Below are 27,829 nucleotides of genomic sequence, written 5' to 3'. Positions count from 1 at the left end.
GTTGGAAGTAACTTGCCAACCCTAACCAAGACTGAGTTTTATGCAGAAGATAGAAATACTAAACAACTCCAAGCTAAAGGAATTAGGAAACCCAAATCCTTTTGTGTTGCCACTACTTTTCAAACCAGAGAAGGCATACAATAAAGAATATGGCTACATGTCGGCTATCTCACTTTAGATTTTGATTGTTTTCATGGATTTCCCATCCTGCATCTATTTTAAAGTTTTATCTCCATTTCCAAGGTGTCTCTGATTCATTCTCTTTTCATATCCTCTTAAACATGGTGGCCATTCAGTGGCTAGATCTGGCCTCTCCACCTAAGAGCACTTCGCCTCCATTTTAGACCTTCCAACATTTAATATCCTCTCAGTGTCACCATCAATAGAGCTGTGAGTGAGCTCAACCTTTCCCTGGAAGTGGTGATTTAATGTGTGAATTATACAGTTATTAGAATGGGTGTCAGGGAAACAGTGTAATATATGTAATGTGGAGGCTGATAGGGCCGGAGGAGCTGAAAACGTCTGGATGATTTCTGGCACTTCTTTTAATGCTATGTCGGTTATTCTTATGACCAATCATTCAAAGCTGTCTATTACCTTCTAATAATAATAATAATATTTTTCACTTAACGTTGCACCTTTCACCAGAGGATTTCAAAGAGCTTTGCAAACATTCATTAGCACTTTATGAAGTGGGCAGGTAATATATAAATACCAAGTCACATGTCCCTGAATAGAAGCCATTAATAGTTCCCTTGACACCACATTCAGGTTAGGGCAGAAACAAAATAAGACCATATAAATGAAAAGTCAGGCATCATCATTATTGGCGTTTACTGGGCATTCACAGAATCCTACCAGAGATAGGCCTCATTTTCTTGTCTCTTAGTGTGGCGGGAAGGGTGGTCTGTTTCCCTCCTCTTGCTACCTCTCCCCATACACACAAACACTTCTTCCTGCGACACAGTACAGACCAATGTACACACAATCCAGAATACTGGGTTCTTTCAGCCTCATAACTCTAAGAATTCCTGCTAATAGCAGACATCTTGATGGGAAAATCCTCACTGCCCTAAAGATTATCCTTCCACAAGAATCCTAAATACCTTAAGCCTTAAAACAAAATGTAATGACTAAAATGCACACCAGAGGCTAGGAAGGGGAAGCTGCCAGGTTCTGGGAGTGAGGGGAGTTAGAACAACTAGTTTGAGCAGTGACCACCTGAGAAGCAAGCACAAGAGGTGGCCCTAAGAGCCAAGGTTACAGGTACCCCAGATGAGTAGCTGGTGGCAAAAGGGAGAGGAGTGTCATCATATTCTATGTAATTTGTGGGACTTAGGAGATATAATTAGAAACAGAATGAAGAGCCAGTTTTGTACATTCTTCTTGACTTCTGTGTGTGTATATGGGTGTGTGTGTCCACCCACCAGATGTTCTAAGAATAGGCTAGTTTAGGCTGTGGTAATAAACATCTCCCTAAATCTTCAGACATGGACACAACCAAAGATTTGTTCACACAAATTCACTGCAGGTCCTGGTGGCTTTTTTGGGACATTTGTCCTCCATGTAGTGGGTCAGCATTCCAGGCTTCAATCTTGAGTTTCTCCATCTCAACGTGACACTTCTTGGTCTACCATGCTAAGAGAAAGACAGAAAATAACACATCAGCATTTCACTGCTTTCCCCAAAAGGGACACATGCCATTTTTATTCCTAGCCTACTGGCTAGAACTGGTCACATTGTCCCACCCAACAAATGGAGGGGCAAGAAAACATAGTCTTTCATATGTCTGAGGAGGAGAGGAAAATTGGAAATATCAGTGAAAAATAGTGATATCTATCACAACTAGTAAGTACACAGTACTGGTACCAGGGCAGTGGAATCTTATCTAAGTTTCAAAAACAATATGATCGAGCCTAGAACAAGAGTGTTATCACACATGGGTTGGTCTGCCTCGCCTCACGCTCTCATGCTCTGTGGGCAGGATCAGTCTGAAAGTAAATAAATCTTCCACACGATATAGCCCAGATACAGCTAGGCATGGCTTTGTGTTTTCTCCTGCATAAACTTTTCTTCCAAAAAATTATTCCTCTCATGCTTTCTTTCTTATTTTTACCCAGTAATAAAGAAAGGTCTGAGTTAACATATTTCTCCTTGCTCAACCCCAAATTTCCTTTACATAAAGAGTGTTTGTTCTCTGACTACAAAAACAGCAGGAGAAGGGGATAATCCATTGCGCCAATATTTCCATGTTCTCTAAGAAAGTTCTGTTCCTTCTCCTTCTTGAAATTCAAGAAATGATGATCATTACATTGACTTATGCAATATTCACTCCTGATTACCCTCAATGCATTATCCGTATTGCTTCTTAATAATTGTTGACATTATTAGTTTAGGAAGATAGTTTTCACATTAACTCGCTATCTCTTCTTTAATAGACTTTTTTTTTTAAGATTTTATTTATTTATCTGAGAGAGAGTGGGTACACGAGAGAGAACAAATGGGACAGAGGGAGAAGCAGATTCCCTCTGAGCAGGGAGCCCAAATGGGGCTCGATCCCAGGACCCTGAGAAGGTAGACGCTTAACTAACGGAGCCCCCCAGGTGCCTCAGAAGAGACTTTTCTTATGGAAGGTTTCTCTTAAACCAAAAAACATTTATCATGTCCTCCACATCAGAAAGAGTATGAAGTACCAATGTACCAACTCCCTTCCTCCCACCCCTTTTGGGCCTCATCAATCCTTCATGCTCACCTGGAACCTCGTCCAGGGCAAAGTCTACTGTGTCAGAAAAATGCCAAGGCAAAGAGAAAGAAAGAACTCCTCCTGTCACAACTGAGTTCCCAGCAACCTTTCATTGGAGTTCTTTCTACTGGTGGACAGAATGGATTTGAGAGGTACAAGACTAAAAAGGCAGGGAACTGTTCCCAGACTTCTCACTTTGGGGAACTCAATTTCTTGGCTAATCTGTTTACCTATCTGTAGAAATGAAACAATAAGACTCCTGACATCATAATATTGTCCTAAGGGATAAATGAAATCACGTAGGTGTGAGATGGCCCAAAGGAGGTAGTAAAATTTATCTCCTCTTTCTGAAAAGTTTGGTCCATCTACCCTTCCTCTCCCTCAGTTTCTCTGTCTCTGTCTCTCTCCCCACCCCTAACTTTTCCGGAGGCACAAACTAAAAGGCCCACAATGAGTTTTCTTTCCCCCAGGCCTAATCCCATTAGGCCTTTACTCAAGACAAAGCTCTATTAGACCTTGGCCTGGTGAAATTCCATGAGGCCTTAAACAAAGGAGCATGTCTCTCATTATATATATTAGGAGGTGTCAAGAGAGGAGAATTGCTGATAACACATCTATATAGATGCTGTTCATTATTCCTTAATACAAGCACATGTGCAATGGCCCTTTAGTGTATCTTCCTTAAGAAAAAAGGGGTATTAATATTAATACTCTCTCTTTCAACCTGAAGGAAAAAGATTGCATAACAGACAGCTAAAGGGTTTCAGGTGTCACATACAGAGGGTAACAAGTTACATCCTTCTCAAGGAACTCCTACCCTCAGATTTACACACTCTTACAAAAGTGCTTCCCTCATGCTTCCTCTTCGTGAATCTCAACTCATCCTTTGGGAAACCTCAGCTCTCCTTTTGGAGAATCAATCCCCTCCCACGACCCAGTCCAAGGTATGCTTCTCCAAGTCTGAGTAGTTACGCGTATAGCAACACCCTGACCAGGGCTTCAGCTGGAGGGTTAGGAGGGGCAGGCTCCCAGCTGCAACAGCACTGCCCAGCATCGGGAGGACACACACCTGCCAGAGTGAATCCATTCCCAACTTCCCACTCCGGCAGTGTGAACTGAAGGCACATCTATTTACTCTCTCCAATTTTATAGCTTATAATAGTTGGGGGGAAAAAAAAAACAGACACATCCTCCAAAGACAAAGAATTCTCATTCATTTATTCTACAAATATTTACTGGGCATCTATGTGTGCCGGGAACTCTCCTAGATTCGGAGGACAGTTGCTTCTCCCATGAAGCGTGAATTCTAGTAAGGGGTGTGTGTGGATACCTTCTGTTTGCCCTCCCGGATCCTCTCTCCTCTCTTTTCAAGCCAACTGTACGCCTTGGAGACAGTCCTTTATGGATTGCATCAGTTGGTAGTCATGCCCTTCAGCTTCTGGTTGAATCTGGTCAATGAGGAGCAGCAGCAAAAGTCTGGATGGAAGCAGGAAAGTAAGGTCTGAGTGTTTCTTCCCCCTGACACCCTGTCTGCTGGGCCAAAGACGTGCCAAATGGCCTCTCCTGTAAACTACAGCTACTTTCTCCAGGTTCAAGTAGCTACTCTCACCCCCTGCCCCATTCAGGCCTTGGGGTGTTAACAGTTTTCTGTTATTGTTGCTATAAGAAGTACTTCTATCACTTATTCGTTTCCCTTTATCTGCCTAAATCTTTGTAAATGGTCCTTTTATCCACCCATGTGACCGGGCTGTCTTCTGTGGGACCTCTTTAAGAGAAACAGACACACAATCAAAATGATTCCTGCTTATAAGACCTAGGAGATAGGGTGGGGGCGGAAAGGCGTTATACAGGACAGTCAGGAGGGGCTCTCTGAGTGGGTGACCTGACTAACGAACAGAGTCCAGCAATGCCCTGGGATGGAGACTTCCAGACAAAGGGAAAAGCAATTCAATTGCAAAAGATCCAAAGCAGGAATGAGTTCCGTATATTCAAAGAAGGAAAATGAGGCCAACGTCGTGAAGGAGGAGCGTGATGGTGATGGGATGGAGAAGCAGGCAAGGGCCAGGTCAGATCAGGTGAAGCCCAGAGCCACGGTAAGGCTTTAGATTCCATTCTTTTTTTGTTTATTTTTTTTTTAATTTATGATAGTCACACAGAGAGAGAGAGAGAGGCAGAGACATAGGCAGAGGGAGAAGCAGGCTCCATGCACCGGGAGCCTGACATAGGACTGGATCCTGGGTCTCCAGGATCTCACCCTGGGCCAAAGGCAGGCACTAAACCATTGCGCCACCCAGGGATCCCCTTTAGATTCCATTCTAAGTCCCATCCAATGACCTTAAAAGGGTTTAAACAGGAGTGGGGCATAATCGGAGCTACATCTTTGACAGAATTACCGCAGCCTGATCTGTGCGAATAGGTTCTTGGGGATAAGGGAGGAAGCAGGAAGATCCGTGGAAGTCTCCAGCAGCAGGAGGAGGAGGTGATGGTGGTGGAGAGGGTCGGCGAACAGCGCTGGGATGTAATACTTTTTGGAAGAAGAACTCACAGGACTTGCCACTGAATGAGATGTGAGCAGGGAGGAAAAGGAGGAATGGACGATGACCAGGAGGCCTGGGGCCGGAGCCTTTGTACGTGATAGTGCCATTAACGGAGACGGAGAAGACGGGGGCGACTTAGACATGACATGCAAATGGGGCTGTCAGGCTAAGAGATGCAAGTGTGGGTGTCACCAGCACATCCAGGGGGATTCAACGCAGAGGGGAAGGCCAGGCTGAACGAGGGAGGGAAAGCAGTTCAGCAACACCGTCTAGACCGTCTAGACCCGGAGAGATGAAGAGGAATCAGTTTCTAACTGCTCATAAATTTCAAGGTGCTGTTCTCTCAATAGCATCACTGTGTCACATTAATATGCAGAACAATGTTTACTTTCTTCCCTTCATTTTCTATTTCCAAACTGAGTATGTTCAGGCCTGCAGAAAATCAGAGGCCCAGCATTGAGCCACCTACTTTCAATAACTGTCCCTTAGAAATGCAAAGTGGTGGGGCACCTGGGGGCTCAGTGGTTGAGCATCTGCCTTCAGCTCAGGGTGTGACCCCGGGGCCCGGGATCGAGTCCCACCTCGGGCTCCCTGCATGGAGCCTGCTTCTCCCTCTGCCTGGGTCTCTGCCTCTCTCTCTGTGTCTCTCATGAATAAATAAAATCTTACACACACACACACACACACACACACACACACACACAAAGGAAATGCAAAGAGGTCTTGAGCTCAAAGGGATGACTTGATTAATTTTTTTTTTTTTTTTTTTTTGACGTGGGCTTTCTCTCTCCACAATTTCTTGGAGAGGAAGGAAGGGATGGCTCTATTCCTTCTTGTACTCGGCATTTACAGATTGCCTATGACAGGCCAATGTCTAAGGGCTGAGGTTAGCAGAAAACAGGGAAGAAAACAAAAATCTCTGCCTTTACAGTACTTACCTTCTAGTGGGGGGGTAGACAGAAAATGAACAACTAATAGAGTTTTTAAAATTGAATGATAGGGGCGCCTGGGGGGCTCAGTCAGCTAAGCATCTGCCTTCAGCTCAGGTAATGATCCCAGGGTCCTGGGATGGAGCCCCACAGTCGGCTCACTGCTCAGCGGGGAATCTGCTCCTCCCTCTCCCCCTGCTTGCTCTCTCTCTCTCTCTGTCTCTCTCAAATAAATAAATAAATAATCTCAAAATTAAATGATAGAATGTCTTATAAACTGCTGACAGCCCTGGAAAGACTAGATCGGAATAAGGGGCATTCAGAGCATGGAGGTGGGTTCTGATTCTCAATAGGGAGGTTGGGGCGGGTGTCATCAGGTAGGTGATATTAGAGCAGTGACCCGGGGATGGAGAATTAGCTAAGCAGACTGGATAGGGATCCGGGCAGAGGAAACAGTAAGGGTGCATGTCAGCAATGAGCCTCCACAGGAGGGGAACGGAAGAGGGGCCGGTGTGACTTAGGTAGTCATGTCTAGAAAGCCCCTCCTTCCCAACACCCACTGGGTACCACTTGTCCTCCAAAGGGCTGTTCAAATCCTATCTCCTCCATGAAGTTCTCGCCAGAGCCCATAGTTCACACCAATCCTCTCCTTTCCAGAAGACCCCAGTACCCACACGGCTTAGAAGTTGTCTGCAAACAGGTTTATTAATTCTGCTTCCACAAGTAAACTCTGGAGCTTTCTGAATTCAGGGGACCATTCTTTGTACTCTTTGTATCATCCTTGGCACATGATAATTAAATAATAAATATATTTTGGTTTATTGACTAAATGAGCAATTCCTAAATCATTTATATTTGACTTTGAAATGCTGGCACATAAATATGCATACACATATGCCTAGAATCTTCTCCCTGTCTAGTACTGACCCCTTTCCAGGATCTGGCTTTAATATCAAAAGATTGGGAACCAAGATGGACAGGAGGGATGGAAGGGTGAGGAAGCTTCAGGCGATAATGACTTGTCTGAAAAATGAATGCTGGACCCACACCATTGAAGAACAGATTTTAAAAACAAGAAGCAATAGCCCTGGAACCTCAAAGAAGAACTGAACAACAGACAGAAAAGGTGAAATGGAGATTTCTGTAAATTTTGTAACTTTAAAACTTTTAACCATGTGAATGTATTATTTATTCCAAAAAGAGAGAGAGAGAAGAAAAGAAAAAAACAACAGTGTAGGAGAGTCTATCTTAGTAACAGTCTAGGTTGGCAAAGCTGACAAATGTTTTGCTCTTCAATGAGTTTTCCGAAGTTGAAAAGGCAAGTTGACATCCCTGGCAGCCTGCAGCATTAATTAGAAAGATGAGATTTCACTTTGCAATTAGACTTCATATTTTCCATTCCACTTGGTGCAACCCAAGAAATAAATGTGGGCAATGTTATAGGAAGAGTCCTTTTCTGTTCTTCCCCACATTGCCACCCTACACTAGGGACAAGACTTCACCTCTCGTCCTCTAGGGGAATGTTAGGGAGAACACCTGTACTTCCTCTCTCTCCTCTGTCACTGGTTCCTCTCCACAGAAGAGGATAGGACTGGAAAAAAGAGAGCAGTCGTGGGCACATTCCAGGCAGTGGGGAGCCAGCGAGGGCCCCCACCTCTTGCCATTTGCACGTGGCCTCTCAGATCTGCATGTGCTCGACAACACAGATAGCTGTTTCCTCTCCCAACCAGTTTCTGGCAGGCCTGGCCAGGTCTCAACCTTTCCAAATGTGGGCTGAGAATGGTGAGGTCAGGACTGGGAAAGCACTGAAGGTTCTGCTTCGGAGAGGGAGGGAAAAGGCTTGCCCATATGCTCCGGGTCTCCTGGTGATAAAGCTGATCATCATTTTGTCCCTTGTGTTCTCAACTGGTTAAACACCTGCGGAAAGGGAATGGGGATTAATTTGCACCCTCAGACTTCCAATGTAATTGGATTCTCCTGATAACAAGGCATCTTAGAGAAGTCCCTAAGATATTTTGACATTTAAACACATCAGCGCCATTCTACCGAGTGATGAAGACTAGAAAGATGACTCCACAACCATTCTTCCAAGAAACGGTGGCAGATCTTATGGTTGTAATGTTCCATAAAGTAAGATTTTCAAGGAGATTTTTCCAATTAAGAAGTACTCCAAAGTCTTCATTTTAACAAATAAGATTATTAAAAATATATTTTAGTGCTGATGAAAATTTTCGACTTTGGCATTGCATATCACCTGCGTTGAGGCCCCGAGAAGGACACAACATCACGTCAGTGGTAGTCGTAACAAAAATGCAGAACTTGAAATGGATCATAAGGAAACAATCAGACAAACCCAAATTGGAGGACATCTTACAAAACAAGGGGCTGATATTTTTCAAAAATGTCACTGTCAGGAAATACAGAGGGAAAAAAAAAGGAAATACAGAGGAAAAACCACGGAATGATTGCAAGCTAAAGAAACATGGCACGTCAATACAATAAATTATCCTGGGGTGGAAAAAACAGGTGCCAGAAAGGACATTTCTGGGACAATGGACAAGACTTGAATATGTACTGTTTGTTAGATAATGGCCTTGTATCAATGTGAAACTTTCTAGATTTGATGGGATCATGATGTTGATGCATTTTATGTTCTTAGAAAATGTTCGCTGATACGACCATGATTTCTACAATTTACTCCCAAAGGTTCAGCAGAAGGATAAGTAAAAAATGTTATATGTCATGCATCCTATATCATAGATATGGGTAGATAAAGTGAAGGTGGAAAAATAGGAATAATAGGTGGATCTAGGTGAACATGTACGGTAGTTCATTGTATTGGTCTTGTAACTTTTCAGTACTTTTCTTTTTCAAATTAAAAGATGAAATTTTTAAAAAAGATACTCTCAACAAGATACCATAATTCTTATGTATTCTTCAAACTTTGAGAGAGGATTAAATAAGTCTTGAGGGTACCATAAGAGACAGAAAATCATTTCTAACAAATCTCCCGTGTCCCAGTGTACTGAGGCTGTAATTTAGGTCACCTCACATGGGGATCTAACCGTCTGAGCCACTGCTTTCCAATCTGCATGTCAAAGACAGACCCAGGGTTGAAAGTGGTGGCCCATAAATTGAGAGCTGCTCCAACTTGTCCCATCCGAGGGCTATTTGTCAGCCCCCCTTCCTTTCCGTCCTCCCCTGGGCTTGCTTTTTCCATCGTTCCCATTCCTACTTCTGTCTGTCACTATATTAAAAACACAACTGCGTAAAAAAATAAAAAATAAAAAAAATAAAAACACAACTGTGCCTCCATAAGGGCATTAAAAAAATTTTTTAAATTACCCAACACTCAGAGTTAGCAATATTGCAGATTGTGTTTTTTTTTAAATATATTCACACTGCCCTCAGGCCTTTGCCAGGGAAATAGATGTGTATAACTGTACTTTATGGCAGGCCTTTTTGTAATACTGGTTTTCATAAATTTCCTTGAAAGGGGTCTCCAAGACATGCCTTATGCCAAATAGTGTTAAGGTGAGGTCTCAATGTATAATTATGACTATTTCATATAAACCATTTCCCATAAATATCAGGTAATTTGCAACTTCTATTTTGGTTATACGGCCGGGATATCTCCCCCTCCTCTTCATCGGCCCTTCCCCAAGGCGATGCAACATGTAAAGGCCTTCAGTATGTGTCAGGCACTGTGCTCCACAAACATTATGTTACTGGATATTCATTACATTATTAGCTATATGGTATGATCTCTGACAGACAAGCAAATTGAGACTCAAGTGCTTAATTAAGTCTCTTGCCCAAAACACACAACCTGTTAATAGCAGAGCCAGAACCCCAGGCCAGAGCTACGTGACTCCATATTCCAGATATTAACACGACTACATACCTATCTCCCAGCCTCTGCTAAGCACCATCTTGGAGTCCATCAGACCAACAGCAGACCATGCAGAGACTCTAGAATCACAAGAAAATTCTAGATGTCAAATAAGAAAACAAGGACACTTCCTACTATAGGAAGAATAAAAGACTTTTGTTTTAAACCCACACTTTTATTTTTTCTAAATTGCTTGAACTTCACATTCATAGAAAAAAAAAAAACGCCAATATGTTTTGAGAACATAAAAAAAAAAAGAGAGAGAGAGAGAGAACGCCATTTGTTCTCTCACTGAGATCTTTCTGGACAACTCACAATGGTCTTCTGAACCAGAATCAAGTTCTTTCGCCACCCATCCAAAACTTCAAAATGCCGGTTTTGTACAGACTACACCAAAAGCTTCAGGACATAACTCACACATAAAACGTACAATACTGAATATGAAAATCTGAAATACACACTGCATAAGTAATGGCAGTAAAAAGCCAATGATATTTTAAAGATATTTTAAAGATTTAGTATTTATCATTGTAACACAGCTTTTATGTTTGATGTTATACAAAGCTATGAGCTCACTTCTGAATCAATGCTATTTTATTGCTTGCTGTTATATTTATGGAATGTTACTGTGAACAAAGCAGAGCAGGCCAAGTCTATTCCCAACATAACCTATAAATAATGTAAGTAAATAAACTAAACAAATCTTCATGAAGCAATGCATTATTTACTATTCCTTGTTGCTGAAATATGAGTTTAAATTTTGGTTACATATTAATGTAAGATCTTAGCCATTTCTAGGTCTCCCTGGGGAGTTGAATCCTAAAGTTTAACTCAGAATTAACCTTGCGTGCCTTCTCAACTCTGTAACTAAAAGCCACACTCCTCGCCAGAGCCAGAAGCTAGCCTAGAGAAGCAGCATCACCATCATAGGCCAATGATCTACACTTAGCCCAACAAAGTCTACACCAGCATCACAGTGTAACTAACCCGAGCAGGTGTTCAATAGTTTTTGGCCAGTTGGGTTTTGCAAGACAAAACCACAAGGATTTCATACTGATGGAGGCCATTTTACTTTCACATATTATACTCTGAATGGGAGTCACTCAAACTTTCTTCAAGTTTCAGAGTGTTTTTAAAGATTCACTCATTCGGAGAAGGACAAACATTATATGGTCTCATTCATTTGGGGAATATAAATAAGAGTGAAAGGGAATAGAAGGGAAGGGAGAAGAAATGTGTGGGAAATATCAGAAAGGGAGACAGAACATAAAGACTCCTAACTCTGGGAAACGAACTAGTGGTGGTGGAAGGGGAGGGGTGGGGGGTAAATGGGTGAGGGGGGCACTGAGGGGGGCACTTGATGGGATGAGCACTGGGTGTTATTCTGTATGTTGGCAAATTGAACACCAATAAAAAATAAATTTATTAATTAAAAAAATAATAAATAAAAATAAAAATTAAAAAAAAAGATTCACTCATTCATTAAATGTGAGTTGAGTCCTATCACAGTGCTAGGATGTCACAGCAAACAAGATAAGTAAGGGACTCTTTACAGAGATCACAGTCGTAGTGAAGTAGAGAATTAGCTAGCAAACAAGTAAACAATGAACAAGAGAATTTCAGGAATAAGGAGGAAACTAAAAGAGTGATATGATAGAAAATGATGGGGTCCCTGTAGAAAGGGAGGTTAGAGAATGTTTCTCTAAGGAAGTAACATTTGAACTGAAGCACCCTGAAGATGAGCAACTTTTATCAGAGTTTCTCCTTCTACTTGCTCCTCCCACCATCCCCCTTCTTTTTGTCTGTTCAGTGCCAGCTCAGGGCCACTGATCCGTGAGCAAGGGGCAGTTCAAGCTGTGGTGAGAAAACATCCCAAGGTAGGCTCCGATGGAGTTCCCTTGCAGAAAGGAGGGGAGAATTATGATAGGCAAGTGCCAGCGAGTGGATAGCCATCCCTCGCAGAGAGGGATGGTACCTGGGAACACCACTTGGTGGCAAGAGATGGGTCAGTACCAGGGGGTCACAACAGAAGTAGGGGTGGAACAGCAGAGGTGCAGACAAACCAAAGATGAGTGCAGCCTTGGGCAGCTTGAGTGGACTCAGGAGGAAGGGTCTGGGGTAGGGACATTACTGAGCTGAAGGTGGGATGTCCTGACCTAGAGGTCAACCAGATTCCATCCCCTCCTTCATTTATTCATTCCTGGGCACTCCCTGCTTGGATCACTCACAATGCAAGTTGTGCTCATCTCCTACCATGCTCCCTGATAGACTTAATCTGAAATGAAAAGACCAGAAAATATCTCCAGAGGTTTCCCAAACAACGCCCTGCCTCTAGACAGAATAAATAAGCAAACTACCCAGCACAGAGATTAAAAGCTTAGTTAGATGACCAGGCCTTAAGCAAATCTGTAAACGGGGTGAAAGTTGCCTCTCAACCTGCAATTACGGTACCCTTCACTGTGTGAGGTTAATGGGCCATCTTTTCCTCATGCCTAACACTTATTTCAAGCTGTCTGCACCTGTTTTATTAGGCTGCCCCCTCAGTAAGTGTCAGGTGAAAAGACTACAATAAATGAACTCCACTCTGGGGGATCTCTGGGTGGCTCAATGATTTGGCGCCGGCCTTCAGCCCAGGGTGTGATCCTGGAGTCTCTGGATCGAGTCCCACATCAGGCTCTTCCTGCAGGGAGCCTGCTTCTCCCTCTGCCTGGGTCTCTGACTCTCTCTGTGTGTCTCTCATGAATAAATAAATAAAATCTTAAAAAAAAAAAAAAGAACTCCATTCTAAATAGTCAAGGACTCAAAAACAGTTTCATGCTAATCAATTGTAACCTTTATTAAAGATTTACCCATAGGAAGAAAGTGAGATAGGGGAGGAGGAACGGTTGCCATTTACCAAGGATAATAAAAAAGCCAATTAAAGAAAGGGCAGGTAAGAAAGGCCCAAGAAATTAATTATTTTTATTTTTTATTGACATATACATAAGAAAAGTATGCTCATTATAATCATGCAGGTCAATGAATTTTTCAAAAATTGAACATGTTCATGTACTCTGCACCTAGATCAAGAAATTGAATATGGCAAGCACCTCCCCTCATGCTCCTTCCTCTCACCCCTGCCCCCAGGGGCAACCACTTTCCTGACTTCCAACACCATTGATGAGTTTTGCCTGTTTTTGAACTTTATGTAAATGGAATCATACAGTGTACTCTTTGGTGTCTGGCTTCTTGTGCTTAACATTATGTTGTGAGATTCACTCACAATGTTTCATGTACAATCTTTCATTATCATTGCTGTATAGTATAAGAAGTCGTCTCATTAATGTCAATATTTGACCCTCAGGACTGAATTCTAAGTATACTTAAAGGGGAAACATATAAACTCATCCGCAGAGTAAAATGAACTCCCTTAGTGAAATCATTTTTTATTTTGTTCATTGAGCACTGAGCTCATAATGCATTCTCTTAGATTTTCTTATTTAATTTGAAATTTACATCTGAGCTACTCTTAACATCAGGATACAGACAGATGACTTCAAGTCACAACCCTTTCTCATACTAGAATGAAGCCAAGTTGTTCTCTTGCTCCAATCTTATTTCTTCTCTCCCAAGTAACTATGCTTGAAGATACACCAAGAACAGCTGCCAACAACCCGTCCTCTGGGACACTCATCCAACTCAGCCAGCCAGTCAATTGTTGGCATGTGTTCATAGGTTGCAAACATCAAAAAAGTGCTTGTGATCATTACTGAGGCAATTCTAAGCCTTACAAACACACACACACACACACACACACACACACACGACTGGGCTACTATGCTAATACCCGAGAGTATGCTTTGTCCATGCCACCAGCTTGCATCTCCTAAATAACTCACCCCACATCAGATACCTGGAGCTTAATAGCATTGCACCAAGAGATAGATGCCCAGTTATCACTAGACTGCAAGCCAACTTTAGTTTTTACTAGGACAGTAGTAAAATGAAGAATGAGATAGGTAGAAGCTGGCATCAATTTGACTTGGTCTGGCAAGAAATGGTCATGGCCAGTCTATGAAAATTTCTATTTACTCAGTATCTCAAAAACCAGAATTCAAAACAGCAGAACATTTTGATACATATGGTTTAGTACAGTAGCCTGTAAAGTCCTCAAAGGTCTACTAAATTGGTGGGAGAAAAAATCATTTCCATTTGGAATAGGTTTAGTGCCCTTTGACCATATTGAGAGGCAGTTATGAGGCAGTAAAGGATATCATATCCCAAGTCAGATAAGGAGAGTCAGAGCCTCGCATTACTAGCTATGAGACTGGTGTCCTTTGAGAACTTCTAGGCCCCAGGCCTCTTCCTTTTGGAGGCTGACCCCATGTAATTGCCCTACCAAAGGTTTTTTGATCTAACTTTTATAAATTGTTCTTACTGTCCAATGTATTTTGTTAAAATATTGGTTATTTGAATATAAAGGAAAGTGCTTGTGATTTGGGGATCTGGGTTTTTAGGGATCTTTGGGAAGGTTTATTTCTTAGAGGATCTTTGGAAAAATATTATCTAATTAGATGAGAACTGGCCCATTCTCAATAAGCTAGTTTTCTATTCTCTGGCAAAAAAAAAAAAAAAGGAGAGGCAAAAAGTAATGCCAATCAGACAGTACGCCTTTGTATCCATGAACTCATTTGGTCATTTTTAATGATTTTTGTTTTAATTTTGAAAGGAACATGTGCTCATTTTAACATGTGACAAAATCTAACAATATGCAAAGAAGAAAATATACATCCCCCTCTTCATTTCCCTCCATCCTTGCCTTCTTCCCAGAGAAAACCAATATCAACAGCTAGGTGAGCACTTTCAAACCTTTTTGGGCAAATATAAAAATATAGATACAGAAACTAGATGATACTCGTCACATAATTTCGCAGCTTGCTTTTATTTCTTGAATTACTTTATAGACATCCTTCCAAACCAATAAATAGAGGTGGAATTCATTCTTTCAAAATGCTACATAAAAAAAAAACCCAAAAAACAAAATGCCAAATAATGGATCTCCTTACTCAATAGTTCTATTGATGAAAACTAAGGTTGTCTCCAGTTTTCTTGTTTGTTTGCTAATAAAAGCAATGCTGTAATAAATATTAGTATACATGTCCTTACATACGTGCTTTATGTCTATTGGCTAGAATCCCACTCACTTTGCAAGGTCAAAGCTTAAGTACATCACTCATTTTAATAAAAATTGACATATTACTTTCTTTAATCCATCCAGACTTTATTTTTTATATGATGAGGTAAGGATTATAAATTTTATTTTCTTCCACTTGGGTAGCCACTTTTGCCAGCAATTTTTATTAAATAACTGCTTTTAATAAGTTGCAATACCACCTTTTTTTTAAAGTAGGCTCTACACCCAGCATAGACTACAACCCAGGGCTTGAACCCATGATCCAGAAATCAAGACTTGAGCTGAGATCAAGAGTCAGACACTTACCAACTGAGCCACACAGGCACCCCGCAATGCCATAGTAAGGTCTTATAAATACCTGGATCTTTTTCCGGAGTTTTTACTCTGCTTCTTTGATCTATTTATTTGATTTGATGCTGATATCAAACAATTTTTATTACCATGGCTCTGAAGTTAGTTTTAATATCTAGTAAGTATGTCTTATTATTCTTTTGCATAATTTTCTTGACTATTTTAAGATACTTAATTATTTTCTTTTTTTAAAAATCCCATTAAGATTTTAAATGAAATTGCAAATATGTGTTTGATTTTGAAAGAATTGAAAATTTTACAGTTTTAAGTCTTCCGTGTAGAACATATGTCTCTCAATGTATTCAATAAGATTTTTTAAGCTTTTTTAAGGAAGACTATAAATCTTGTAAATTATTCCTATGTACTTTAAATTTTTGTTGCTATTATAAATGGAATGTTTTTTTCAAAGTCTACCTCTAGTTGACTAACACTAGTAAAAAAAATTACAGAAGTGCCTCAATGGTTCAGTCAGTTGAGCATCTAACTCTTGATTTTGGTTCAAGTCATGATCTTAGAGTCCTGAGATCAAGCCCTGCATTGGGCTCCAGGCTCAGCGCAGAGTCTGCTTGTTCCTCTTCCTCTGTTCCTCCCCCTGCTCACTCTCTCTCTCAAATAAACACATTAATAATCTTTCAAAAAAATTACAGATTTTGTATATTTATCAAATAACCAAACACCTTACCAAAACCTCTTACCAAATTTAGTATTCTTTTTAATCTCATGGGTTTGCTAAGTATCCAGCCATACTATCTCCAAATACAGCAATTTTATCTCTTCTAATATTTATACCCATTATTTACTTCTCTCATTTCATTTGCTACTACCTTCAAATCAAGGTAAATAATTGTGGTCATAGAGAAGAGCCCTATTTTGTTCCTAATTTTAAACAAAATAACTTTATCATTGGATAGCTTATTATACTTGCTAAAATAATGTGATAATCTTTTTATGCTTAAATAAATTTCCCTATATTCCTATTTTGCCAAGAATGGCTATTTAATCTTATAAAATTACATTATAGTATCCAATGATTTAATCCCATGATTTTTTCCCCTTTTAGTTTGATTTAAAGAATTACCATGTAGATTTTCTGATATTAAAACACCTTTACATTACAGAAATAAATCCTACTTAGTCATGGTATGTCATTCATTTTATACAGGGCTACAGTTTTAGTTTTACTTTTTGCATCCATATTTATAAGTGAAATCAATACATAATTATCAGATTACATTGGCTTTGTAAAATGAACTAAGGAACTATCTATTTTTTTCTAAAGACTGAAATTATTAAATAACAGGAGTTTCCATTTTACTTTATGATAACTTGGAAAGGTATTATTAGATACTATTAGGGAAGTATTATTGTAATATAGTTTTTAAACATGACAAGGAATAGATGTTCAGTAAAGTATGTAAGTTGACCAAAGTCAAGCAACCATTAAAGGGTAGAGCTAGGAATGGAACACCAGGCTTCTGATTCCAGGCCTGAATCTTTGATCTACCATGTCATCTCTCCAAGTAAGAGCCTCTAATTCAGCCCTAAACAAAGTTTAGCAGAAATCTTATAGCAGGACCAACAAAAGAAAGCTGCCCTTTGGAGAACACCCAATAGAAAAGTCATAAGCCTTTGCAAAGAAGAGCTAGGAACTGCTGAGAAGCCACAACCACAGAGTGATCTTCTTGCTTTTTGGTCCTTTGAAATGGGATCACCCAGATGGAGCAAATGGACTACTAACAGTGATTCAAGATGGCAGATTCACAAGAGGCAACCATGTAGAATTGTATGTAACTGTGTAAAGTAATGATAATTCACATATAGTCCTTCACAATTTACAAAGAGCAAATTCAGAAAGGTTAAATCATTTGTCAAAGATTATCTCTACCATCCCAATACTCCTTAAATCGTGCTCCTTGTATGTTTCCTTCATAGCATTTATCAATCTTATTGCAATTATTTACTTGTGTTATGCTTTGCCTACCCACTCCCCTCCAATCACAATAAGGTAACATAAAAGCAGAGGCCATTGTGTATTACTACTTTATCCACACGCCCAAACACAGCAAAAAGACATTTAAAACATATCTGTTATGTGACTGAAAAAAATAAATACCATATACCACTTATACCTAAAGTGATCCCTGTTTGAATCCTATATAGAAAGAACACCAGCTTTCCATCCAGATATGGTGGTGACACTACACACACGGTTTGGAATAACACTGCTGCTGCCTCTCTAAATATAAATTGTGCTATACATCCAAGTCAGAGCTCTCCATATCAATCTTATACAATCACCTTATTTGACAGTGACATTCTTTTTAAAGGCAAATCAGTGTGAACCCTCAATATCCCAAATTAGATCGAGCACACAAGTTCAAATGAGTTGGCCATTAATTACTCACCACCACTGGCCTAAGTTTGAAACCACTAGATCTCATTTTTCACTGGGCTGACATCCTGAAAGGCACCATTTATCAGAAGACCTCCCTTGTATTTTTTTCTTTTTCCTCCATTGTTTCACTGAATTAACCAAAGCAATATTAAATAAGTTGCTAAATACAGATATTAACTCATTTGTAGCTAATTATTATAGGTAAATGGTGCAGTAAATGAAGTACCCTACACCCTCCCCTGGACGCCCCCCCTTTTCTGAAGCTTTTGTGATGTTCTCCAGGTAAATCCCATGCATAATGTAAGAGTGGCAATGTTGTTTGCATAATAAGCTATTTTCTACCACAGAAGCAGAAACATTTTATCGCTATAGAGAAAGCTCAAATTATGAATACATTTTCATATAAGTTGATTTATGTGAAAATTACAAATAAATGCAGAGCTGAGCTGCAAGTGAATTGTTTGTTCCCAGTTCAAGGAGTGGTGTTATTTGAAATTAAAAAAGAAAACAACTCCACCACATCCTGCTAAGAGAAATATTTTTAATGTTATTCAGACTGAAGCACATACCATATGATCCAAGAAGAAAAGCATTACCTGGTCTGGCAGCAGGGCTTGAGGTTGCAAAAGCTAAGACAAATACGTCCACTAATTTCGGAAGCCATCTTTTCATGGATAAAAATATACTTGATATATGATATAGAGAGAGAGACACAGATCCATGATATATGTATTTTCACTTGCACTTGGGCTGCAAAGATTCTCAGCAAACTCTGTAACTACTTCTTTCAATAGTCAAAGAAAGTTGAAGGAATAAATAAAACCATTATCATCTCTGCACAAGTAAAAGCTAAAACGCATGCGTAAGACATGCAAATGGTTTTGTGTAAGACCCAAAGCTTCTCAGATACCTGCAGGGCTCTCCAAGTGGAATGCACATTTCTAATCCCAGGCAAATCACTGGATATAGAGAGCTTATCTTGCTAGAAGCCCCCTTAACTATTACACCAGTACATCATTTGGCATCCAGGTGGTTGGTCTGTAATAGGGATATAAAGCTGGGAGCGTCTAGGATGTGGAGGAGGTGGGGTTTAGGGGAAAGAGACATCAACGTGGCACTTTGGTTATGTCTACCCAGTAAAATAAATGTGACCTGTTTAGCAATTTGGGCAAAATTTCCTAGCTCTTTAAACTTGCCTACATGGTCACAGAAAACACCCCGTCCCAGCTATTGCCCACTTATGCTTTAAATGCTGAGTACTTTCTTATCTTTCAGCTTCTTCGTTCTGATAACAATCTCCGACTCCCTTCACGTTTTGTACTCCTTCCCACCTCCTAAATGGGCTTAGTGGACTCTGGTGTCTTATTCAGCTCCTGGCTCCATGTGCTCCCCAGAATCTGATGATGCTCAAAGCCTTGAGGGAGAATCCCATTTCAGGTCCCAGCCATGGTGCTGAGCCCCCATCAAACATCACTCTCCCCACCCCTCCCTGTACCATGGAAAGGCCAATCTGAGTAGTATAGATAGCTACTCTAAACAGAGATCCCCAATGTCTCATCTTTACTTGCTATTTGTTGTCAATTCACCCGCTAGTCAAAGATGATGTTGCAAAGGTAAATGTGACTTCCGCAAGCCCTCTCTGTCATCTCTAAACCACTGATTTGTGTGTGTGGTAAGCATATCCCAGGCAAAGCACAGACAGACCTCATAATCCCTGCTTGGCCCTGTTAGATCAAAGAGACCAGAGCCAGTCCCTTCTCCACACCCCAGATTCAGGTATTAAATTACTGCCCGAGGATCCGTGCCACGTTCGTTCTGTTTCTCTTTATTATCTGCATTTCAGCCTTCTCTTTAATACTATGCTAGGAGCCTGGGTGAGCTGTGAAAATAAGTAATGTTGGGGAAACCCTACCTTAAATCCATTGCCTTGGATTCTCACATTCAATAGGTCACACCCTTGAATTTCAGTGTAGCCACAAATCTTCTAAGTGAAGTTTAATAGTAAGAAGCCTGGAGAAGATCCATCCACTTCTCTTCCTCTTCTACTAGTCTCTGGCTCTTTCAATGTGAACAGGCCAAGAATAAGCATATTTCTTTCTAAATGAGATGAAGAATAGACTCACTCCAACAAACACCACCATGTAGTTTGTGTTCCTTGCTCCTTCAGAACAATAAAAGTAAAAAAGTCTTCAGAGGACAAATACTGCACGAGCCTACTAGTGTGAAGTGCCTAGCGTAGTGGAACGCATAGAGGCAAAAAGCATAATGGTGGTCGCCAGAGACAGGGCGGAAGGGAAAACAGGAAGTCAGTGTTGAATCGGTACAGAGTTTCGTTTTTGCATCCATCTGTGCATGTGTAGTAATGATGGTTGTATAACAATCTGAATGTACTTTATGACACTGAATTGTATGCTTAAAATGGTCAGGATGGTAAATTTATGTTACATGCATTTTGACACAGACACACACACACACACACACACAAAGGATATTTATTGAGCCACATTTTTTAAAACCGAAAAGACTTTTAAAAATATCAGCTTTTCAAATTTTAATAGGACAACTATTGAATCATTGATTTATCACCTATTATATGCCTTGCACTCTGCTAGATCCTGGGGATGTAGTATTTATTGCAAGAGACCAATGCTCTACCCTCATGGAGCTGGGAACTAGTGGCAAGAAATGGATATTAAAAAGAATACAATTTAAGGAGGACTTTAAAGGAAAAGGAAAAGCTGTGCAGGACCATGTGGCAGAGATCACCTTCCTAACCAGGTCTGCAGGATCAGAAACTTGAGGGATAAAGGACAGTTCACTAGGAGAAAAGCTTCTGAGCGATGCTTGGTCCCACATGTCTCAATGTACCACCTCCCCACTAAGGATCCTCACTCTTGGAGTCTACATTTCTATGATGCTTGTCACTCAGCAGTTTTCTAGAGACCAGACTCACGTGAAGACAAACATCTTTCTCTTAGTTCAACCTCAAATACCAAAAGGGAGTGGGACCTAGACACGGGGCCAAAGTCAGATGAAAGAGATGGCGTTTCAGTCTCCTCCTTCACCTCTCCTTTCCAAAGTTCTCATTGACATACAATGATATTAGAATTTTCTAAGGGCCCAATAAGGTTCCTTACAAAGTTGGAAGAAATTCTTAAAAAGCAAAATGGTTACCTAGAAGTTTGTCGTTAATAGGTTAATAGTATATTATGTATTTTAAGCTGTTTTCATACCCGCATGTTTACCAATCATCCGTCGTTCTTGATATCTGCATTATCCCAACAAACGGCACGTTTGGAAGCAATATTCCTCATACTCTTCCCACTTCAACACACACACACACAATTTCCCATCTCTACTAGATTGTAAATTCTACAAAGTCAGGGCCTAGGTCTGTTTTATTCCTTAATAAATATTCTCAAGGTTCCTACAACATTATAGATGCTCAATAAATACTTTTTTTTTTTTTTTGAGTAAAGACTCTTCTTTTCTCTCTCTTTTTTTTGGGGGGAGGGGCAAAGGAAGAGGGAGAGAGAATTTAAGCAGACTCCACTCCCAGCACAGAGCCTACACAGAGCTCGAGATCTCACGACCCTGAGATCATGACCCCAGCCAAAATCAAGAGTCGGAGGCTTAACTGACTAAGCCACCCAGGCATCCCTTCAATAAATATTTCTTCAGTGAATCCCCCTCTCTGTGCCATCTTCTGAAATCCCTATCACACATAGCCATGACGTAGCCCGTTATATATGAAACACCAAGGCTTTGGGAATCAGACAGGCCTAGGTTTAAATTCTGGCTCTGGCTCTGCCATTTACTAAAAACATGAATTTAGGCCAATTATATTAACACTCCAAACATCAGAGTTCACATCTGTGAAATGAGACTAGTAAGACACTTCTCCGTGATGTTAAAGGATGCAAATGGACGGCACACATGCATGGCGCACAGAAACACTGTGAGGAGGCACAGGTGGGTAGCTCCTCCTTACAGACGACAATGGTGTGACCCACTGAAGTTAACTGCCCCCAGGACACAGCTTCATCAGCTACACAGGCTTGCTTTTAAGCAAAGTAAAAAGGGTAAATAAGTGGGATTACTGAGACTGGGACTTAGTCCCCACTTATTAGATCAATGCAATGTCTTGCACCTCTGAGAAGGGTCTAAAACTCAAATCATATAGAACAATCTGAAAATAGCCTAGCAGTGCTTCTCTAATGAATGTGCGTGCAAATATCACCTGGGGATCTTTGTTAAAATGAAGATTTGGAATCACTGGGGTGGGAACTGAGATTCTACATTTCTAACAAGCTCCCAGATCATGACGGCTCTCTGGGCTCCTGCCGTCTGTAGCCCACACTTTGAGTAGCAAGAGTTTAAAGCACTATGCAAAATATTGGGTTTTATCACTCCAAGGACCATACCATTAGAATGATAATATAGAACCATCTCATTTCTGTGCTCCATTCAATGACTTCCCCCAAGTACTATGATTTTCTTTCAATGTCTTTTAAATGCCACCAAATCATACTTTGACCCCTGATAATGATCATGATAAACACATCTAAATAAAAAGCCCCCCAAGCTCCTGCTAGGCAATATCTTTAAGCTTAGTGCCATATTGTTTGTAGTTGCCTTAGCTTTTCTCCTTTTCAATCTGCTGTCAAGTCAGTGAACCAGACTCACATCAAAGTCAATTTGAATTCATTTTGTACAATTTCAACAGATACTATTTCAAAGGGTTCTGCTAACTTCAAAAATAATATTCATTACCTGGTCGTTGAAGGAAACTGCTCTCAGGATATTGTATCCCGCCATCCCCTAATTTGGTAATTCTATCAGGAAAAGCAATTAAGTTTGTCTGACATGACTTGTTTTTATAAATCCATGATGCTTACTGCTCTTAATTTAATTCTCCTCTTACCACTTATAATTTCATTCTCATCTGACAGTTCGTATTTTCTCTCTGAGTGATTTTTTCCCCCTTTATATTCCTAATCATAGAAAAGTCTGTGAATAACATCAGCCTTTGGGTAGGAGGGAAACTGGGAAATGGTGGGCAGTGCATAGAGTGCATCCCTGCCCTCAGGGATGCCGGGATTTTTGTTCCTTACAATTTGCACAGTGCCTACAGCAGTTCTTGGCACACAGATAGTGCTCAAGAAGCGTCTGGTATCACACACTGAGCCAGGTAAAGGTGACTATGACCCAGGCCTTTTCCCGTGTCTTCCATTAGTCAGGAGGCAGACATTTTAAAAAATAACAATTACAAAGCAATCTGGGGAGAAAAAATGATACCGTGACAGGATTTCCAGTGGAGACTAGACCTTGAAATTTTATTTTATTTTCAATGCTAGAAAACCTTACATCTAAGATGCTGTCAGCAGTTTCTGTCTTATTCATCAGACACCTGAATTACCTGTGATAATGTACGAGTTACAGTAGCACAAGCCAGAGGATGGCCAACCATCCTGGAAAACCTGAGCTCAGGGGAGACAACATGTAAGAGAAGTCACTTGGTGAGGTCTCAAAGGATGAACTACGGTTGGAGGAAAAGGAGGGAGGAACACGTTTTGTACACAGGGAGGAGTGTGCACAAAGCCGTAAACTTGTGGAGCTACGGGGTGTGTTCAGGGAAGCATAGGCATTTGCTCTGGCCAGAACATAGGATAGGGTTCCATGGGAAGCAACCAAAGATGGATCCAACTTTAGCCAGCAGCCAGATGCTGGAGGACCTTGTGTACTGAGCTTAGAAACTGAATTGCATTAGGGAGCCAGGAAAGCATTTTTAAGCAGGGACGTGAGATGGTAAGATGTGTGCTATGAAAAAAATTAAAAATGACTGAAGGAATTTAACGGATGGATTTGATGGGGGCAAGATTGGAAGCAGGAGGAGAGATGACCATTGAAAGAGCCTTGGTGGATAGTAACAGGAGTTGGAAGCAACTACTACTAACAGGAAAGTTATCATGAATGGCATGCTTACAGTGTGCAGGGCACAGAGCCAACATACTGCAAGCATCATCTTACTGAGTTCAGAAATCTTAGGTAGGAGATGAGAGGGGAACTGAGAGACTTACTAGATGTGGGGAGGTAAGGGAAAGAGGGGAATGCATAATGATTTCCCTGTTTTGTGACTTGATGGCAATGTCTTTCATCAATTTAGGGAAGATTCAAGAAAGATTATTATTTGGGGGGAATCTGGGTTCTATTTTAGATAATGTAGAATTTGAGGTGCTTATAGGATTTTTCTAATGAAGAGCTTAATAAACGATCCTAGAGCTCCGAGTTTTAGGCAAGAGACATGTTTGGAAGTTCCCCATATATAAATGGAGGTAAAAATGGTGGGTGAGGGAGAAAGACCATGGAGATGAACAAAAGAGCCAAAACAGAAATGGAAAACACCAATATTTAAAAGAACAAAGAAAAGGGAGGGAAACTTAGAAGGAATGTCAGAGAGGTAGACTGAGAACCAGAGAGGATGGTGTCAGGGCAGCCAAAGGAGAAGACAAGTTCAAAAGGACAGAGTAGTCAACATTGTCAAAGACTGCTCAAGATATATTCAGTACATTTGGGGAAGAAAGGCATCATTCATTCATCATTCATTCAATGGGGTTTACTTGCACACAGGGGTAATTCCTACTGAAAGCTTTCTTGCCCATCAGATAAGGCAACAGATGGATGAAAAAGCACGCCCTAAAACTGATAGTGAAAAAAGATCAATGTCTTGCATTTCAGATTAGTCATCTATCGCAAGTAACTCACCCTACAATGGTCCAGCAATGTACTAAGAGGACACTGAGGTATCATGAAAATATGAAACAACTACCTACTATATCGTATGGTGACTTGCCTGGTATGAATTGATGGACTGTTAGAGTTGAGTGGGAGCATGTGTTTTTCGTAAAGAATAAAACTGGATATTGGAGAAAAATGGCCAATAAGCCCATGAAAAGATGATTAACATTACCAATCATACGAAAATTCAAATCAAAACCACAATGATAAAAAATAACAAACAAAAAATCACAAGAGCTATCACTTCATACCCATTAGGATGGCTGTTATTAAAAAAATAAACAAACAAACAAAAAAAAAAACAGAAACTAAGAAGTGTTGGTGAGGATGTAGAGAAACTGGGACCCTAGTGTGTTGCCAGTAGGTATATAAAAGGGTACAGCCACTGTGGAAAACAGCATGGTAGTTCCTCAAAAATTAAACATGGAATTAATATATGATTCAACAATTCCACTTCTAGGTATATACCAAAATAACTGAAAACGGGGACTTAAACAGGTATCTGTATACTCATGTTCTTAGCAACATTATTGACAATAACCAAAAGGTAAGCAACCAACTGATGAAGTAATGGATAAAGAAACTGTGATATATACACACAATGGAGTATTATTTATCCTTAAAAAGGAAGGACATGCTGGCACACGTTCTAACCTGGATGAACCTTGAAAACACTCTACTAAATGAAATAAGCCAGTCACAAAAGGACAAATATTGTGTGATTCCACTTACGCCAGTCTCCTAGGGTGGTCACATTCATAGAGAAAGAAAATAGAATGGTGGTTGCCAAGAGCCAGGAGCAAAGAAGAATGTGGAGCTATTGTCTAATGGGTACTAAGCTTCTGTTTGGGAAGATGTAAAGGTTCTAGAGATGGATGGTGGTGATGGTTGCACAACAACTTAAGTGTACTTCCTTCCAGAGCACTGTATTAAAAAATGGCTAAAATAGTAAATTTCATGTATATTTTGCCACAAGACAACACTGAGTATTAGAGAAGATAGAGTCTATTTCCTTCTAAGATTGCCTGAGAGAGAAAAGGTTCTGATTGTAGAGGGCTAGAGATGAACAAGTTTTCAGAAAAGAAACATCCCTACGAAGACCTTTTGTGGTGTCACAGCGAATAATACTAACAGAAATACTAATACTACCAAAAATATTACTACCATTTGTTGTTATTTTTTAGTAATGCTAAGTATTTTATATATTTTTTTCATTTTCAAAAAAATTTTAAAGTAAAAATGACTATTTCTAATTCATAGATAAGAAAATTGGGGCTCAGAGAAGTTATGTAAACTGTCAAATTCACAGGGAATAAGAGGCAGAGCGAGGACTCAAATCCATGGCATCTGTCCCCAGGGCCCATGCTCTTACTCACTCCACCGCGGGTTGGGATTCTGTACCCGACTACCATGCAAGGCTTCCATTTGGAATACATTTGAATTTATCCAGAGAACTTTTAACATAGGAAATGGTTTTGTTCTTTAAAGAGTGAAGAATCTCCACCAAAAACTAATCAATAGGTATTTGTCCTATGCGTCTCTTGGTGAACACAACACAGAGGAATGGCTGTAACAGGGGTTCTGTAGCCAGACAGCCCGGGTTCCCATCCTGCTTTTGTCCTTCTAGTTGGAGGACTTTAAGCCTTAATTGCTGGAGCCTTAACTTTCTCACCTGAAGATTTGCTAGGATTAAATGAGCTAATAAATGTAAAACACATAGAACGGTGTCTGGTCACTAGAAAGATGCAATTAGCATTAACTATGTGTTTTTTATTATTTTAAGCCACATTGTGCCTCTGAGTGCTAATACTGGATCATCAACACTAAGAAACAAATTTGAAAAATCTAGAGGTGCGAGAGCAGTTCTGATGTATTCTCAGGGCCAATCTCCAGCCTCCCCTCTGCAGCTGTCCAGTGGTAACCCTGAGGATGGAATGCACGCAGACAATCTACCATGTGTAGGCGCCGTGCTAGGAACCAAAAAGATGAAGAAGACTTCATGTGGATCCCTGAGGAGATCCTATGGGGCCAGAGAGATGAGCATAAACAAATGACTGGGATACAATGTACTACAGGGTAAGAAAGGGCTGGGCTTCGATCACCCTGGAGACAGAGGCAAAGGTCAAGTTTCCTGGGCTCTCACTCCTTCCTCTAGAATATCTCATTGCTTTGTAGGTCTCAGAGTAGGAAAGAACCTCCAATGTCACCATCTCACAACTCAGTCTTGTGTTTTCTTCTCTTGCACAGGTGTGGACTACACATTTGGAATTCAAAGAGAGGAAAATACCTTAAGAAACTGAAGAGGATTAAGAGTACATTTACTTTGAGGAACACTAAGTGATATGTGGAACTGGCGAATCGCTCTGTTACACACCTGAAACCAATATCGCACTGTGTGTGAACCACACTGGAACTAAAATACATGCATACATACTGCATCAAGCCAAAAAGAAAAAAAGAAAGAAAGAAGAAAAGAAAGAAAGAAAGAGAGAGAGAGAGAGGGAGGGAGGGAGGGAGGGAGGAAGGAAGGAAGGAAGGAAGGAAGGAAGGAAGGAAGGAAGGAAGGAAGGAAGGAAGGAAAAGAAAGAAAGAAAGAAAGAAAGAAAGAAAGAAAGAAAGAAAGAAAGAAAGAAAGAAAGAAAGAAAGAAAGAAAGAAATTCAGAGTTATTATTTCACCGAGGACAACTTTGGGACATACATCAGGAAAAATAGCTTCGTGGTTCGAGAAGGAATCTCTACTACTTGCCTTTGTGCCCAGGGAGAAGAACACCCAGGCTCTGCTCCAGAGCAGATCAGTTCCAAGTGGCAGCAAAGCATGATAATCCCTTAAAATCATAAATATGGGCCACTGACATGTATACAAATGCTCTTAGTAGCATTATTCATGAGAGATAAATACTGGAGGCGACCCAAACATCCATATAACAATGGAATGATAAATGAAATGTGGTATATTCGATACGCTGAAATTCTACATTGTAATGAAAAAGAACAAACTACGGCTATCTCA

At 40.4% G+C, this 27,829-nt stretch overlaps 2 long non-coding RNA genes across 9 annotated transcripts; one reads left to right on the top strand and one right to left on the bottom strand.

Annotated features, from left to right (window-relative positions):
* Window positions 1–1,371: 1,371 nt before the first annotated feature.
* LOC140603994 (uncharacterized) lies at window positions 1,372–25,633 on the bottom strand. 8 transcript variants are annotated; one of them, XR_012007041.1, is made up of 5 exons: window positions 25,551–25,611; window positions 10,114–10,181; window positions 7,968–8,126; window positions 4,074–4,219; window positions 1,372–1,638 (listed from the first exon to the last, which is right to left on the bottom strand). It is a non-coding gene; the product is annotated as an uncharacterized lncRNA (long non-coding RNA). The 8 variants fall into 8 exon arrangements; XR_012007037.1 differs by having other exon boundaries at window positions 8,054–8,126; window positions 25,551–25,607; XR_012007040.1 differs by lacking the exon at window positions 25,551–25,611 and adding an exon at window positions 22,794–22,808 and having other exon boundaries at window positions 8,054–8,126.
* Window positions 11,917–27,311, top strand: LOC140603995 (uncharacterized). Its single transcript, XR_012007042.1, has 3 exons — window positions 11,917–11,978; window positions 26,602–26,894; window positions 27,066–27,311. It is a non-coding gene; the product is annotated as an uncharacterized lncRNA (long non-coding RNA).
* Window positions 27,312–27,829: the final 518 nt, after the last annotated feature.

The sequence above is a fragment of the Canis lupus genome, chromosome 14 (assembly GCF_048164855.1).
Source record: "Canis lupus baileyi chromosome 14, mCanLup2.hap1, whole genome shotgun sequence".
In the NCBI taxonomy this organism is placed as follows: Eukaryota; Metazoa; Chordata; class Mammalia; order Carnivora; family Canidae; genus Canis; species Canis lupus.
Note: the sequence above shows the minus strand (reverse complement) of the source record. Positions and strands in the feature narration are given on the sequence as shown.